The following is an 18,096-nucleotide window of genomic DNA, read 5'->3' as shown; positions in this document are numbered from 1 at the left end:
CCTAAATGGATCCCTCAAGGATTCAGCTCACAGCCCTGGGTTTAGCAGGCCAGTGCGCAAACCACTGAGCTATCCCTCCTCCTCCATGTTGAGGCACTTTACTTGATACCGGCTGCCAACTAGACATGGAGCCGTTGACCACTATCCATTGAGCCCGATGATCTAGTCAGCTTTCTGTCCACCTTATAGTCTGTTCATCCAGCCCATACTTCTTTAACTTGCCGGCAAGAATACTGCGGGAGATCATATCAAAAGCTTTGCTAAAGTCAAGGAATAACACATCCACTGCTTTCCCCTCATCCACAGAGCCAGTTATCTCCTCATAGAAGGCAGTTAGGTTAGTCAGGCATGACTTGCCCTTGGTGAATCCATGTTGACTGTTCATGATCACTTTCCTCTCCCTTAAGTGCATCAGAACTGATTCCTTGAGGACCTGCTCCATGATTTTTCCAGGGACTGAGGTGAGGTTGACTGGCCTGTAACTCCCCAGATCCTCCTCCTTCCCTTTTTAAAGATGGGCACTACCTTAGGCTTTTTCCAGTCATCTAGGACCTCCCCTGATCGCCATGAGTTTTCAAAGATAATGGCCAAGGGCTCTGCAATCACATCCACTAACTCCTTTAGCAGCCTCAGATGCAGCGCATCCAGCCCCATGGACTTGTGCTTGTCCAGCTTTTCTAAATAGTCCTGAACTACTTCTCTCTCTACAGAGGGCTGGTCACCTCCTCTCCTGAAAGAGTTTACACTGTAAAAAAGAGATATAAAAGGTGGATGAGACAAGCAAGTGGATAGGATGGGGATGTGAGAGACAGGTCACCAGAAATAACAGCACATGTGCCATTTTTGCCAATCACAGGTGGTAATTTCAATGCACAAGCTGCAGGGACATTATCAGTCTGCAATGTTCTGTATGCATTACATAAAACATGAGCTCTGAGGAGGAATGATACCTACCTATGTTAGATACTCCCCATATATTCCACGTGTAATACTGAACATTGTTTTTGTCCTCTTTCTCCACCCCACCCACATAAGGAAGGAGAGAAGGTCTTGTGTTTCTCTTAAAATTTGATGGATGCTCAGAAACTATGGAGATGAGAGTGGTAAAATACCACAGAGAAACAGATAGATTAGTTAGAAAGCAGCAGCTAGCTAGATATACGGATTAATTTAGGGCTTGTCTACACTACAGCTTTAGTCAATGTACATTACATCACTCAAATGTGAAGAAGCCTCCTCCCTGAGCGATGTAAGTTACATTGACTTAAAGCAGTGTCTACACCATGCTATGTCGGTGGGATATGCTCTCCTGCCAGCATATCTTCAGCCTCTCATTGAGGTGGAGTAATTATGTCGACAGGAGAGTGCTCACCCATCAGCAGTGTGGAAACGACCATTTCAGGGGTGCAGAAATGGGAGGGCACAGGCTCTCCCCAGCCAAGCCTCCTTCCACTTCCAGATTGTCCCCTTTCTCTTCTGGCCCACCCATTCTGCAACAGTCCTGTGCCGGGAGCTCCTGTATAGGTGAGGCCTTACATTAACCTACATTCCCTTTGTAGCAGCTGAGCAGGCAATGCTCAATCCGGCCTGTGACTCTCACATCTCCTTGCTGTGTGAGCAGGTTTTGCCCAGTCCTCAGCATAGAGTTCTCTTTCCATCATGTTGGCAGTGCCCTGGCAATTGCTACCTAAATGATTCAAAGGTCCGTCAGAGCTCTCCTTCCCTTCCCAGCGGGGAGCCAGGCCCATGCTGAAGTCAAATCGTGCTGCTTCCATGCTGTTCATTGAGATGCATTTAACAAACATTTTCTCCATAACAGACTTCCCCTATTAAATTACAAGGCCACAACAGAGAGCACCACCACTGAGCTACAGTGGTTGTGCAAACAGCCATTATAAGGGCATCTACTGTGAATGTCACTGTGACGAGGGAGGCCGGGGCTCAACCCTCCCTGTGGAGGAGGGGAGCCACACCGCCTCGCTACAGTCACTTATTAAATATTTTATCAAGTCATTACCCCTTTAGTGATGTATCATCTCACTTACGCCACTGGGCATGGGGGAGGGGGCTGTATCTGGGAAGTTGGTAAATTATGATAAACTCTAATTAATGTTTGCAGTTGGAGTAATCAGCTAATGAATCCTTCCAGCTCAGTAGTTAACATAATGAGTTAAAGATCCAAGCAACTCTCACAAGCTGGGTACTTCAGCCTAGAAAAAAAAAGAGCAAAGGGTACTGAAACCATTTAGATGGGAGTATATCAAAAGAGTCGATCAGAATACAGGGGCCTATTGAGCATGTAGAGCACGTTTCTTTGTTTTTAGAAGACTGCTTTGGAACGAACGTCTAATCTGAGTTTTTCACACCTTCAGTGCATTCATAGGTGCAGCACCATCGCAGACAAGGCCTGGCCACACCGACTTCTTACCAATATAATTATGTTGAGTAGGGATATGACTTTCAAAATTATAGCAGTTTATACAGTTATAAATGTGCCTTATACTGTCATAGCTATTTCTCTTCTCTTACAGGAATAAGCTATACCCATATAAGCACCTTTATACCAGTATAAGCAACCATGCTTGGGGATTTGAAGCTCTCATTTATACTGGTTTTGTTAAAGTGGCACCACTTGTGTGTAGACAAGGCTTCAGTTTACCTTGACCAGGGCCAGCTCCAGACACCAGCATTCCAAGCTGGTGCATGGGGCGGCAATCTGCAAGGGGCAGCAGTCCCTGTTGTTTTGCCCCTGAGCAGCGCACCGAATTGCTGCCAGGGACGGCGGGGGCAGTCCGTGTCCCCTTAGGGCGGCATGCACATTTCTGCAGTGGTGACAATTCGGCAGCAGCTTCTATGTTTAGCTGAAGCTGCCGTGGACAGCTAAACATAGAAGCTGCTGCTGAATTCCCGCCGCCACGGAAACGCGCCTGCCGCCCTAAGGGCACACGGACTGCCCCCACCGTTGGTGGAGGCAATTCAGTGCGCCGCTTGGGGCGGCGAAAACTGTAGAGCCGGCCCTGACCTTGACAATCCCTCCAGATCCCTCCATTGCCTCCAAAAATGTCTGATAGAACAAAAGTGGAATGATTACTAATTGCATCTAAATCAGTTAATAGCTGCAAATAGGTCTTCAGCAGCTGAGGCATAAGAGCAGCAGAGAAAAGGATTCCAGAGGTTCTTTGCCATTTGATGACTGACAATGAGAGAGAAGAATGGTTTGGGTTTTTTCTAGGAGTTGCTGGTGAGTCAGCCAGTGGTGCTGTGAAGGAGGAAACTGCAGTAGGAAGAGAGCCTAAGATATAAGCCCTTGTATCAGAAGCCTGGTATGTGGCAGGACCTGCTCACAGAATCTGGCAAGAACAGGGCTGATATTGCAGAAACACACATTTCTAAGAAGTGCCAGTCACAGAGCACTTACGCAAACACATCTCGATATTAAGTGGTACCAAAACATCCCAATCTCAAGGATGGTACAAAAACATTCCCCAAGAATAACAGGAACATACTGACCCCTCCTGGAAGATAAGGGCGGGATGACAGTACGTAATAGAGATGTTTTAATTGAACCATCATGAACAAGGTTATGGGTGATAACTCATCACATCAGGGGGAATAACTAACTATGCCAGAGGGGCAGTATGTAACTTATTTGTCTCGGGGTATAAAAATGTATCTCAGAGGGAGAATCTTTGTCTGGCCTAGTGAGGAACGGAAAGTCCCACCGTTCACTGAGCTGCATTCATTGTCACAGGCATATATGTTTTAGTTTTCTTGTAGAGTTTTCCAGGTGCTATTACTGTGCTTTGTCGACAATAAACCTGGCATGGTGCTTTCGTATCTTAAAGGATTTTGTGGTCATTGGGTGGTTCACTTGAGGTTTGCTGTGCCAGCTGTCTGCACAGAGCTGGGGCAGCACATAGGGAGAAGACACACACGCAGCCGAACTTCTAACACCGGTGACCCATGCAGCTGAACATCTAACAGAAATAAAGGCCTAACCAGGCATCAATATTGGTTAAATAAATGAACTGTAAAGTATGCTTTGTCGGGGTTTGAGGGAGGGATTGTGCATAGGTAGGGCTGGTGCAACCATTTAGGCGGACTAGGCGGTTGCCTAGGGTGCTGAGATTTGGGGGCACGAAAAAGCGCCCCCCAATTTTTTTTTAAATGGTTGAGCAGCCCTGCTGCTAGGACAGAGAGGGAGTCTGAGCTGCCAGTGGGAGCCGGCAGCCCAGGGTGTTCCTTGGGTCAGGGCGCCGCCGCGGCAGCCAGCAGCCCAGGCTGTCCCTGGGTCAGGGCGCCGTCGCAGCAGCCGGCAGCCCAGGGTGTCCCCTGGCCCAGGGAAACCCCGGGCTGCAGGCTGCTGCGGAGGCGCTCTGACCCTGGGTCAGGGCACCACCGCGGCAGCTGGCAGCCCAGGGTGTCCCCTGGGTCAGGGCTCAGCCAGAGGGGGTGGCAGGCAGGTCCCGTGGAGCTGCCGCAGTTGTGCCTGCGGGCGGTCTGCTGGTCCACGGCTCCGATGGAGCTGCCGCAGTCATGCCTGCGGACGGTCGGCTGCTCGCATGGCTCCGGCGGACCGCCCGCAGGCACCACTGCGGCAGCTCCTCCGGAGCCGCGGGACCAGCGTGCAGGGCGGCGAAATTGCCGTCCACCTAGGGCGCTCAAAACCCTAGTGCTGGTCCTGTGCATAGGAGGGTAGTGGGCAGAGAAGGGTATAATAAAAATGTAATCATGCAAGACATTTATAGATGAGGGATGCTGAAATAAATGGTTATGGGTGTGGTATAAAAAACACAGACAGAAAGGTAGGTAGATAGAAAGAATGGTGTAAATTACACATCAGTAAATGAAGATCTCACTTATACATTCTTATGGTTCTTTGGTGTGCAACTTACATGAGTTTAAAAACTACCAACTTGGACTCATCAACTCAAAGCAGCACCGGATCTTGCCAGAACCACTGATGAAAAGTCTGCAGACATATCTCCACTGCTACAGTGATCAATACCCACCTCACACCTTTCAAATCCATGGGTCCTGCACATGCCTATCAAAAACAATGTGGTGTACCTCATCGAGTGCATTAAATGCCCCAACAACTATGTGGGTGGAACAAGACAATCATATAATGAATTCACACTGGAAAATGATAAAATACAAAAACACCTAAAATCTCTGGATGAGCATTTTTCACAAAGCAATCCCTCCATATCTGACCTCTCAGTCCTTATCCTGAGAGAAAACCTGTACAACACCTTCAAAAGATGAACCTGGGAACTTAAATTCATAACTCTGCTGGACACTAAAAACCATGGACTTAAGACACTGGTTTTATGGCCCCTCACAACAATTTGTTACACACCCTGTTGCCTATTAACCCTCTGTTGTCCTATCACTGCAGAAGTATCAATTCATTTAAGTGGTCTTACACAATATAAGCATAAGGGGTTCGCATAAGTCTGTTCCACCTTGTATTTAGCTTGGACACTTTAGTTACCTTCACCAAACCTGAGGAAGAGCTCTGTGAAGCTCAAAAGCTTGTCCCTTCTACAAACAGAAGTTGGTCCAATGAAAGATATCTCACCAACCTTGTCTCTCACATATTCTGGGACCGACAGGGCTATGTGACGTTATTGATATAAACTGGGACCATATAGAACATGGGTTGCAACCAAGGTCCTGTAGTGGCACCAAATCCTATGTAAAGGGGGTCATATAAGGTGTCTAAGACCAGGTTACGGGTTACTGGTTATGATTATGCTGTCTGTATCATCTTTGGGAGTGAAGCATGAATATTGGCGTGTACTGTCTGTATTCAAACTTGTGCTGTGTTACTGGGAATGATCCCAGACAAGTTATGTCAGCTCTGTTTTAGCCTGCTTGATGGCCCATTAAGGGCCATTACTACACAACTGACCCATTCAGAGGAGGCAGATACGCCTCTGTGACTCAGTAGGGTGTGCAAGAAATTGGCCCATGTGACTGCAGACTCCATTTTGCTGTAACTTTCCACAGTAGAACAAGTGTCCTTACACCTGGAAAACCTATATAGGCGGAGGCCTCATCTCCATCTTGTCTTCAGTCCTGCTTCTACCTCTGGAGGGACTTTGCTACAAGCTGAAGCTCTACACAAGGGACTGATGACCATCCCAGCTGGGGATGTACTCCAGAGACTTGATTTGAACCTGCAGTTTTACTCCATCACTGCTACAAGCCTGAACTAAGAACTTTTCCATCACTGTATGTAAATTGATTCCATTTAAACCATTCTAGCTCTCATCTCTATCTTTTTCCTTTTATGAATAAACTTTAGATTTTAGATTCTAAAGGATTGGCAACAGTGTGATTTGTGGTAAGATTTGTGTGTATATTGACTGGTCTGGGGCTTTGTCCTTTGGATCGAGAGAACCTTTTCTTGTACTGGGGTGTTTTTCATATCCATTCATACCCCAGGATGAGGGCACTGTGGTGATACGGGAGACTGGAGTGTCTAAGGAAATTGCTTGTGTGACTTGTGGTTAGCCAGTGGGGTGAAACCGAAGTCATTTTTGTCTGGCTGGTTTGATTTGCCTTAGAGGTGGAAAAACCCCAGCCTAGGGCTGTGACTGCCCTGTTTGAGCAATTGGTCCTGATTTGGCACTCTCAGTTGGGTCCCGCCAGAACCACATTGTCACAGGCTACAACAACACTGCAAACAGGTGTTTAAAGTGAAAGATAGGGCTACTTTAAACCTTATCTATCTGTCCATCCATCCTGTTTGTACTACAAATTTACCCTGATTGTTAGCTTAACTATGAACAGTTAATGGAAGTTCACAAAAGGTCACAATAACCTTTAACAAATGTTGACGGGAAAAGGTGCAAAAGGGAGACAGAATGAATAAATCCAAACGAAAAGGTGCACTGAGATAACTCAAGGATTGTGTTAAGATGCTGCCTGGTAAACAAGAACAGTGTGTGACCAGAAACCAGTGAGACAAAATTGGTACGATAGAAACCAGGCCAGACTGGTGAACAAAATGAGGGGATGGGCTTTTCCACCCATCACTGCCTTTTGGAGTCCGTAAAGAGATTTTGGGAGGAAAATGTGTGGACAGATGCATGCTGGCTGGCTGAAAGACAAGTGAAGGGGAAGCACTGAGCTTTGCCATCATGGCTGCCACTCCCACCATCTCCTGGAACCTTTGAATCTACCGTAACATCACTAGACCTTGTTCGTCCTGATCCCAAAAGATGTCCTGACCAGCCTGGACCAAAGATGGGGATCCCTTTGACTTCACCACCACCACCAGCTCTGGCTACATCCCAAACACCATCTGGGATGGGAGCTATTGTCATTTCCCTCTCCGTCACCTGGTGTGTTCTTTTTCCTCTCCCTCTCCTTTTGCCTTCTTTTTAATACAGGTCTGGCTTAGCCGGCCAACACTATCTTTTTCAATGCTGCTGTGATCAGAAAGCCAGATAAAAGCAATGCCCTAAACTGCCCAATGCTGATTTGAATTTGTCAGAACTTGGAGTGGCTGACCAGATTGTGTGCCATGCTTGTGGTTTTCCAGCTGTGAGGTTGCAAGTGAACACCAACACCAGAGACAGAAACTGCATTTTCTACCTTTGCTGTTCTCTGCTTTCCCCTTTTGTGAGATGTTTTGTCTTTTAGGAAATGGACTTTAGCATTAACACCAACATCATCAGGGCCAGCTCAGCTCAGCTAATGTTTTGTCTCTTCCCCAGAAGGACAGTTGTCACCACCTTTACTGCTATCTGAAATACTGCCAAATGGAAAGGCTGGAGGGGGAGATGCATCCTTTTAAAAGGACCCTTCTCCAGCTAGAGGGAAAGGGAACAAGGGATGTTGTTATAAGGAAAGCCTTACTTCATACTTAACATTTCCAGTGCTTTAACCTTCCCCTCCTCTTTGCTGTATCTTTGTCATGGGGTACGTACACTCTGTCCCCTTTTGGAGACTATCTCTAGGCTAAGAGCAACACGACCCAATGGCTGGAGTCAATATGGTTGCCTTGGGGGATCAGGACTGTGTGGACTAGTGGCAAAAGTCAATATGGCTGCCCCTGGGACTTGGGGTATACAGCCTAGTGGCCTGAGTCAATATAACAGCCCTTAGTTTCAGGGCTGCACAGCCTAGTCACCAGAGTCTATACATCTGCCCTTGGGGTCAGGACTGTGCGGCTTTATAACAAGAGTCAATATAACTTCCCTCACGGTATCAGGGCTGTGCATTCCAACAACCAGAGCCAAAATAGCTGCCCTTAGGGTCAGGGCTGTGTGGGCCAATGACCAGAGCCAATATGACTGCCCAAAGGCACTGGCTTCCTCCTTTCCCCAGACGTGCTCAACCCCTGCTCAGCCCCAGCCCCCACTCCACCCTTTTCCCCAAGGCCCCGCCTGCCTCTTCCCACCCCCACTGCACTCCTGTACCACCTCTTCCCCAATCTTTCTGTCCAGTTCCACCTCCTCTCTCAAGCACACATCCCCCAGCACCTCCTACATGCCATGGAACAGCTGATTGTGGTGGGCAGGAGGCCCTGGGAGGGAGGAGATGCAAGGGAGCTGTCTGCCAGTGGGTGCTAAGCACCCACAAATAATTTTCTGTGTGTACTTCAAGGCTGGAGCACCACAGAGTCAGCACCTATGTGGCCACCCCCTGGGTTTAGGGCTGCATGGCCTAATGGCTGGAATCAATATGGCTGCCCTTGGGTTCAGGACTGCATGACCCAGTGGCCAGAGTCAGTGTCTTCCCTGGGGATCAGGGCTGTGTTGCCTAATGGCCAGGATCAGGGGCCACCACCAAAGGGTGGGGATGGCCAGGTAGGAGGACCTGGACCCTCCCTGCTCCACTGGGTCCCAGCCTAGGGCCCTGTCATCAGCAAATGTAATCACCACCCAGTTAGCAGGGATCCTACAACAACCTTCACTAGCTGGGAGATACCACTCACCCCACCTCCCAGGGCCACTTCCTACTGTGTCTCCAGAAACCATGCATCACTGGGGTCTCCAAGCTCCTCAATGTGAGTAGCTCCCTGGGATTCTGGCTCCAGTTGGCTGGCCATAGGCCACAGGTCTCTAGTCTGCTCCTTAAGATCTCTGGTTCCCACCTTTAAATGCTAAGGCAGCACCTGGGCTGGAGCCTCCACCAAGCATTACCTCCTTCATGGTCAGCCTAGAATGAGCTGGGCTGCTCCCTTTTATACTGAGGCAGCAATTGGAGCATGCCCAGTACAGTCTGAAGGGTGGGACTTCCACTGCCATGGAATGGGGTTAACCCTTTCTTGCCTAGTGAGGGGTATGCACAGTTCATACTTCCTCAGTTTAATAAATCAGTTAGTTTTAAAAGCAAAACACATGTTGATAAGTTTAACTTTATTTGCTTACATTTATGACATATTTAAGGGAGAGAATTTTTTTAACTAATTAAAAAACTATTTTAGAATGCTATTTTTGTACATTTTTAATTGAATTCTAATAGCCATCCAAATGCTGCTTGACACAAATCCTGAGTAAAGAAAGTATTGTCTGGTAAAGAAATGCATCATTCACCATTTTCTAACACTACAAAACATAATAAAGAAATTACAATTCTTTGAATCATTGTGTTATAGAAGAATTCTGAAAATATCATGGACTGGGTAACCAATGAAAACAATATTGGAGATGACTGGAACTCAGCAAATGCTAGTTAGAGATCTTATGACAAGAAATATTTGATCTGCAGGCATATTTTAAGAGGTTCCGCGGTCAAATAATGTTTATGGGCACCGAAGAACATGAGGTAAAAAAAGATCTTGAATCTTGACAGTCAGGTGGCAAAATTTGCAGATGATACAAAACCACTCAAGATAGTTAAGTCCCAAGCAGAGTCCAACACTCTACAAAGGAAGAGATGGCTCAGTGGTTTGGGCATTAGCTTACTAAACCCAATGTTATGAGTTCAATCCTTGAAGGGGCCGTTTAGGGCAAAATCAGTACTTGGTCCTGAAAGTGGGGGCTGGACTCAGTAACCTTTTAGGGTCCCTTCCAGTTCTAGGAGATAGGTATATTGCCATATTTTTATTTTTTTAATCTACCAAAACTGCATGACTGGGCAACAAAATGGCAGATGAAATTCAGTGTTGATGAATGCAAAGTAATGCACATTGGAAAGCATAATCCCAGCTATACATATAAAATGATGGGATCCAAATTAGCTATTACTACTCAAGAAAGAGATCTTGGCTTCATTGCAGATAGTTCTCTGAAAACATACATTCAACGTACAGCGGCAGTCAAAAAGAGAACAGAATGTTGGAAATCATTAAGAAAGGGATAGATAAGACAGCAAATACCATATTGCCACTGTACAAATCCATGGTGTGCCTACATCTTGAATACTGTGTGCAGATGTGGTCACCCCATCTCAAAAAAGATATATCTAAATTGGATAAGGTACAAAGAAGGGCAACAAAAATGATTAGGTGCATGGAACGGTTTCCATATGAGGAGCAATTAATAAGACTGGGACTTTTCAGCTTGGAAAAGAGATGAATAAGGGGTGATATGACAGAGGTCTATAAAATCATGACTGGTGTGTAGAAAGTAAATAAGGAAGTGTTATTTACTCCTTCTGATAACACAAGAACTAGGGGTCACACAATGAAATTAATAAGACAGTGGGTTTAAAACAAAAGGAAGTACTTTTTCACACAGTGCCCAGCCAACCTGAGGAACTACTTGTCAGAGGATGTTGTGAAGGCCAAGACTATAACAGGGTTCAAAAAGGAACTAGACAGGGCCACCCAGAGAATTCAGGGGGCCTGAGGCAAAGCAATTTTGGGGGCCCCTTCCATAAAAAAAAGTTGCAATACTATAGAATACTATATTCTCATGGAGGACCCTGTGGGGCCTGGGCCAAATTGCCTCACTTCCCCTCCACCCCTGGGCAGCTCTAGAACTAAATAACTTCATGGAGGATAGGTCCATCAGTAGCTATTAGCCAGGATAGGTAGGTTTGGTGTCCCTAGCCTCTGTTTGCCAGACACTGGGGATGGAAGACAGGGAATGGATCACTTGATAATTCCCTGTTCCGTTCATTCCCTCTGGGACACCAGGCATTGGCCGCTGTCGGAAGACAGGATACTGGTCTAGATGGACCTTGGGTCTGACCCAATCAATATATGTTTAACTATATAATTGCTTAAATAAATGGGTATCGATATACGATACCTTCCTGGTTAGCAAAAAGAAGTACCAAAGTATGTATAAAAGCTATATTTTGTTGCAGACCTCCATGTTTTAAAGGTTATACCAGCTGATGAGACTGCAACTTGCTTTCGGTAAAATAACTGAAAAGTACAAAATGCAAACCAAGATTAAAATCAATTACTTAAAATAACCAAGTGTTCCTGGTTGCTGATTTAAATCATAGCAATGTAAGGCTGTGTTGTTATCCTCATTTCATAGATGAGGCATTTAGGCACAGAGATGCTACGAAACTTGTCCAAGGTCACACAGGAAGCCGATGGGGGACCAGGGAATTAATTATGCCTCCTTCCCCCGGTCCCAGGCTAAAGCCCTAACACCTGGCTCACCCTTATCCTCTGAGAAACTGCTCCCCATTTATACAAGCATACATCTTCTCCCACCCTTTGTCTGTCCTGTCCATTTAGACTATAAGCTCTTTGCAGCAAGGACTGAGTCTTACAATGAATATGTACAGTACCTGGCACAAGGGGGTCAGTCTCAAGTGGAACCTGCAACACTATAGTTCTACAGGTAACCATAATGGTGGGATGACTATAGACAAGAATGCAGGTAGTCTGCACTGACCTATCGCTTCTAACCTATCCTTTGCTTTGCATTTCATTATCAATTCCAAGCCCTCCTGGAGTCCTCTTTCATTTGGATATTTTATTCTTTCCTTGGTAAAGTTCAGAAACTTTCCCAATGCGCTGGTTGGAGGATTTTACAAGGCTCTTTATTGATAAAAATAATGACCATGAGGAAGATGCAATTCTGTTAACAGTGTAATGACTTTGGGTACTGCCATTGCTGTATATTTTTTTATTGGTGTAATTTGTTGTTTTCATTCTATTACCATAATGAAAGCAACAAATTAAAGGAAGCCTTATGCAAATTATACATTAAAATAGTGTGTTTATTCGCCTTTCTTAGCAAAAGACAAGCTACTGTCGTAAGGACCGTTAACTCCTTCATGTCCACATGTGTGTAAAAGAGAAAATGCAAGAGGGTGAAAAAGAGTCGTGATTATTTCTTAGCCTTGCAAAACAAAATGCCTGAAAGGGAAACAACTGAAAAACAGGAGTGGATTTTCATTCTTCTGAGGAGAAATTCACCCATTTTTGTAGGACCAGCACAAGATTTATCCACCATTTAAATCAGATTTATGTCCTTCAGCCCAATACTAGACCAAAAAAATTGGCCCAATTCAGGATGCTATTAAGCATTCAGTCCCACTGAAGTCAATTGAACTTAAGCATGAGCTTAAAGTTAAGCACATGTTTTAAGTGTTTTCCTGAATAAGAACGGATTTAAGCACTTGCTTGGACTTAAATTTACCTACTTTCTGGAATCAGGGCCTCAACAGGCGCGTAACTTAAGTTACTTAAGTTTTTGCAGGATCAGAGCCACCAGGTTGAAGTGGGAATAAAGTAAGGCTGGTAACAATTTTGAAATTTCACTGGAATTTTGAAATTTGAAGAGGAATAAAAAATTACTATGAATTGTTTGCACCATCTCCTACCAGCTACAGAACTGGTCAAAAAATGTCAAAATATCAAGTATCTATTTTAACAAATATTAGAAATCAAGAACAAAATTCAAAAAAACATCCATTTTTCCCCCCTATACCCAGTTTTAGAGTTAAGTGTGGAACAGGGCCACTCCACATGGATGAATTTCACCCATGCAGCAGAATTTTTAACAGCTAAATAAAAATATGTAAAAATAAAAGATTTTATTTTAATTTCATTTTCTACCTCACTCTTCTTTCCTACCCCCATTTCAGCACATTGTCTTTGTCTCTCTCTTTTCCTTCATGTCTCACCTTGTGTAATCCCTGTTATCCACTATGAAATCTTTTGTGGCTCCCCGGTGCCGTTAGTCATATCAGTGGCTTCTTCACGTACATTAAATGCTGGCCTGATGGGTCCAGAGACTGAAATTCTCTTTCTAACCCCAGAGCAGGTTCAGCAATACCAGCTTCCACCACTCCACCACTGTTCGTCATCTGCCACCTCCATGTCCCTGACACCTCCAGGAGAAAAAGGAGACTGTCACCCTGCCGGAATCCAGGGGAGCACTGTCTGCAACATGACTTTGGGCCTGATCCAAAGCTTTAGGAGCCTGGTCATATTTTTGTTACTGGTGTCATTGGAATAGCTCTATCAAAGTCAAACATGCATGACATGAGATATAAAGTTGGTTGGGCCAATGCTGTCTGGGAAGGAAGGGCAATGACTGGGTTAGAATTTTGGAAACAGTGATGAGGGAAACTGCTGCAAGGCGGAGCTGCGTTTTAACAGAGAGGTGGAGGAAGGGAAGTTAGCTTAAGAAAAAAGGCTAAGTGACTTCCCCAAGGCCATACAGGAAGACTGTTCCAGAACAGGAAATTGAACACAGGCTTCTCAAGTCTAACTTTAGTGCTATATGCTTGAAAGAGGTGGGCTGGTCAGGTGGAGGTTCAACTTCACAGCTGAAACTTTTGTCTCTAATAAGCTGAAGCCAAACCTCCTAAATTTGGGAAAAGTTGACATTTGGATCCCAATTTTGCAACTGCTATTTGAGGGAATTCCAGATCCAGCGTTTTGATTTGCCTATTATGGGAAAGAAAGAGAGAGAGAAATTTTTTTCAGATTGCTCATGCATTTGGCCCATAGTTGTGATTTTGAAAAGAAATTCTTAAGTCTTGCAGGGTTTGAACGTAGCTGTGAGTATTTCACCCAGCCCCGGTAAAGGGCCAAATGGAATCTTTCCGTTTGTCCTCCTCTTCTTTCCCTTGCTGGTCCTGCTTGCAAGGTGCTGTAAATCCTGCTCTCACAGCTCCTGTTTGCCCAGAGTTAAGAGCTCTGCAACGGAAGCCATTTGCAGTGCACAGCAACAATTAACTTTAGTAGTCCTATAAAATTATGAACACCTTTTGTGTCAGTAGATGGTGCTCTGTTAACTATCCAGATATGTTCCCATATATGGAGCTATATCACTCATATATAACTCTAACACCCATGGCCTTGCTTTCCCCAGGAATTGAAATTGAGGGGAGATATTCGAATATACAGGGGGCGGGGGCGGGGGGTGCTGACATGAGAGTGAAGGTAGGCTGTATGGCACCATAGTAAAAGCTTTAAAATGTTTCACGACCACTTTATTAGATTTAACTCATGTTTTAGAATCATCCCAGAAATTAAAGTTGGCTGCTCTCCTTCCTTCCTTTTGTCAGGATCCTGAACTCGACCATCTCATGGTCACTGCTGCCCAGGTTGTCACCCACTTCTATTTTCTCTACCAATTCTTCCCTGTTTGTGAGCAGTCCTGGCAAGCCCTACCACAAATTAAGCACTGAAGAAGGCTCCCTCATTCATGCACTCTAAGTACAGTTCTGCTGCCCTTTACTCAGACAATAAGGATAACAACATTTCATGACCCCCACATTCAAATTTAATTTTTTTATAAAAGCTAATGTTAAAATTATATAATATACAGGTTGAGAAATGAGTGTTTGTACATCTGAGTGTCATTTGGTTGCACAATCCAAGGAGCAGCTTCCATGCCAGAGGCTGTGCGTGAACAGCCCAGGAGTCGGGGTTCTCACAGCAGAGCTGAGTAAGTCTGGTTCCCAGAGTTAAGGTTTGGAGTGACCTAGCAGATCACCGGTCCGGATAACACTAGAGGGGAATGTCACAAAAGCCTACACGATATGGGGTCCAGCTCAGACAGCGTGAGAGCTCTGCTGAGCACACAGACTGCCTCAAGATATATTCTGGTATGGATGCTCAGGAGTAGCAAGCTGATGTGTTTTGTAGAGAAGCCTCAGTGAAGCATTTGCTTTTGAGAGAAAGAACATGAAAAATGTATATAGAATGTTTGCCAAGAGAAAGGAGGGGAAAGGAGCAAGTCAACACATTCGACTTACCAACCTGGGCAGTGTCTAGTCTGTAAGCAAAACACTCTTCTCAGAGTGAATTCTCTCTGGGTGAGGATGCAGTACTTGGCAGTGTGGTCACTTGCAAATTAACTTTCTTTGAGTGGCTTAGGGTTGTTGCATCTTTGTTGCTTGAGTGATATGCCATGGATTATGTGTGGCCAGTGTGTCCATATCAATGTATGTCATAAAATCTCTGGATGACTCTTCTGATCTCTGGGAAAGGAACTGTGATTCTTGTGAGTCTTACAGTGCCAGGTCCTTTGCTGTGCAAATACATTATTCATGTGTTTGTGACAATAAGATGTAAAGCTCATGTGCTTTGTGTGTGTGTTTTTTGTATAGCTCAGAAATGGTCTTCGGGAAATGTAGGGTTATTGGCTGGGATTGAGACGTGCTGTGGCTGCACTGGGCTTTTTGTGTTGCTTGCTGAAGCCTTGTTTATGTCCCTGAGTGAAGTGGAATCTAGTCATGAGAAGAATGTTAATAGCCTTTAGTTTGCTTTACAAGGGTGTCATATGTTGTTTTTGGGCCACAACAATGCTTTGCATTCATAGCATCTACCTGTTTTCATCTCAAATGTCAAAGAGTTTAACATTAATTAACATTCATTAATTGATTTAGCTTCCTAACACCCAGGTTAAGTAGGTACTTATTATTACTGGTTATATTTCTATTGACTTAATGGCTAAGGATCCCAATCAGAGATCAGGGCACAGAGGCCCTAGGCACTGCACAAACCTACAACACAGGACAGAACCCTGCCCCCGGTAAGAATTATTATATTTAGGAGTATCAGAGGGGTAGCCGTGTTAGTCTGGATCTGTAAAAGCAGCAGAGAATCCCGTGGCACCTTATAGACTAACAGATGTTTTGGAGCGTGAGCTTTCGTGGGTGAATACCCACTTCGTCAGACGCAGGTAGTGGAAATTTCCAGGGTAGGTATATATATAGTGCTAGAGCAAGCTTAGATGATAAGAGGTTATTGTTCATCAGGGAGACGACTGAGGCCTTTTAGCAAGAGGTGTGAAAACCAAAGAGGTACAACTGGGTCTGTAGATTGGCAAGCCATTCCCCCACATCCCTTTGTTGGTGTAGTCCAGAGCTGATGGTGTCGAAATCTTGTAAAATGAACTGAAGCTCAAGCATTTCTCTTTGAAGTCTGTCGCTAGTCGTCTTGCTCTCAGGATGCTCACCTTAAGATCTTGCTATGAGTGTGGCCAGGGAGCGTTGAAGTGCTCTCCTCAGGTTTTTGTTATTGCCATTCCTTGTATCTGATTTGTCGCCATTTATCCTTTTTCGTAGTGACGTCCAGTTTGGCCAATTGTACATAGCAGAGGGGCACTTGCTTGCCATATGTATGGCGTATATACATTGTGGACGTGCAGGTGATGACCAGTGATGGTGTGGCGGATTGGTTAGGTCTGTGATCGGTGTCGCTGGTGTAGATATGTGGGCAGAGTTGGCATCGAGGTTTGTTGCATGGATTGGTTCCTGAGCTAGAGTTACTATGGTACGGTGTGCAGTTGCTGGTGAGAATACGTTTCAGGTTGGTGGGTTGTCTGTGGGCAAGGATTGGCCTGCCACCCAAGACCTGTGATATTTAGGAGGAAATTACAGCTCCAAACATCCCTGAGCAAGAGCAGTTAATTCAAAATCTGAACCCAGACCTGAATTGTAATCAGTCCCTGTCTTTATAAGGGGCCAAATCAAATTCCCAGCTGAAATCCAGATAAATATTTTGAGGCTGGAGCCTCTCTCAGTTTAGGAAGAAACATGTTCACTAGCAAATATATCGTAGGGGAAAATTCTGCACTGGTGTTCTCCACTGTTAACTCGTACGAGACACACCATCTGTCACCAGGGCCTGTGTTGTCAGACCTCTAGAGGACTTTCCCTGTGTCTAAATGCTCAAAACTTCCGAGTCAGGGCCTCTAAAATTATGAGACTGTAAAAATGCAGTGTAATTCCAGTTATCCAAATTCCCTTTAGCCAAAAATCCTAGTTATCCAAATCCACAGGGTGTCCCCCATGTAACCCCATGTTAGTTAATAGCACTTCTGTTTATCTGAATGCCCAGTTATCCAAAAGTGTCGGATGTCCCCAGGCCATTTGGATAAACAGGAGTGTAGAGCACTACATCTGTGGTTCTTTTTGGCATCTGCTTAGGGAGTTTCTGGGATCCCTGACTTCCTGCTAGTAGGTGAAGCAGTATCCACATCTGAGGGAAGGAGGAATATCTAAGCTAGGGGAGTCTCCTACTGGCCCTTTATGGGAAGATCTGTTCCCTCTGCTGGTTTCTTTCCCCTCCAGGGAGTGCAGGGGGAAAGAGAGGGACCCTGCCTGCCAGCTCCATGTCCCTCACCCCTCCAGGGGAAAAAGGAGACTGGCCCCTGGCTCCTTCATTTCCTCGTCCCCATTCTCTTTCGCGAGCCTAGTCCCAAGTCTCTTTGCCACAGGATGCCAAGACCCTTGATGTTAAACAGCCATAAAGAACCTGCCCTCCTGACCAGGCACTGGCTGGAGGTGCATCCCTCGTGCCCCACTGAATCCCAGAGCTGCTCAGAGACAACACCACCATTGGTGCCAGCTTTTCCTAGAAGGGTTAAGAAGAGGAGGGGGATGACTCTCCTACACAGGTCAATGAAGCTGGCCAGGCATACAAAGAAGTGTAAACTACACCATCCTAATAGGGTGCATAGCAGCTGCCTCTCCCTGTTCACCCCCCAGAAGGCACTGAGCCGTGCCGGGTGCAAACACCCACTGTCTGCTGCAGTGATGAAACTCTCTGACACACACGGTCATAGCTAGGCACAGCAGCCCCTGTAATTGGGCTGGGCACTGGGGATCTCTGCAGGAGAAAGAGGGTGGAGGGGAAAGCAGAATTCTCCCCACATACAGTGGAGTGCGGCTGAATCTACTCTGGAGGTTAATCCTGCCTAATGG

Source organism: Chelonoidis abingdonii, chromosome 2 (genome assembly GCF_003597395.2).
Source record: "Chelonoidis abingdonii isolate Lonesome George chromosome 2, CheloAbing_2.0, whole genome shotgun sequence".
Lineage (NCBI taxonomy): Eukaryota > Metazoa > Chordata > Testudines > Testudinidae > Chelonoidis > Chelonoidis abingdonii.
The sequence above is the reverse complement of the archived record's forward strand: the minus strand, read 5'-3'. Positions refer to the sequence as shown.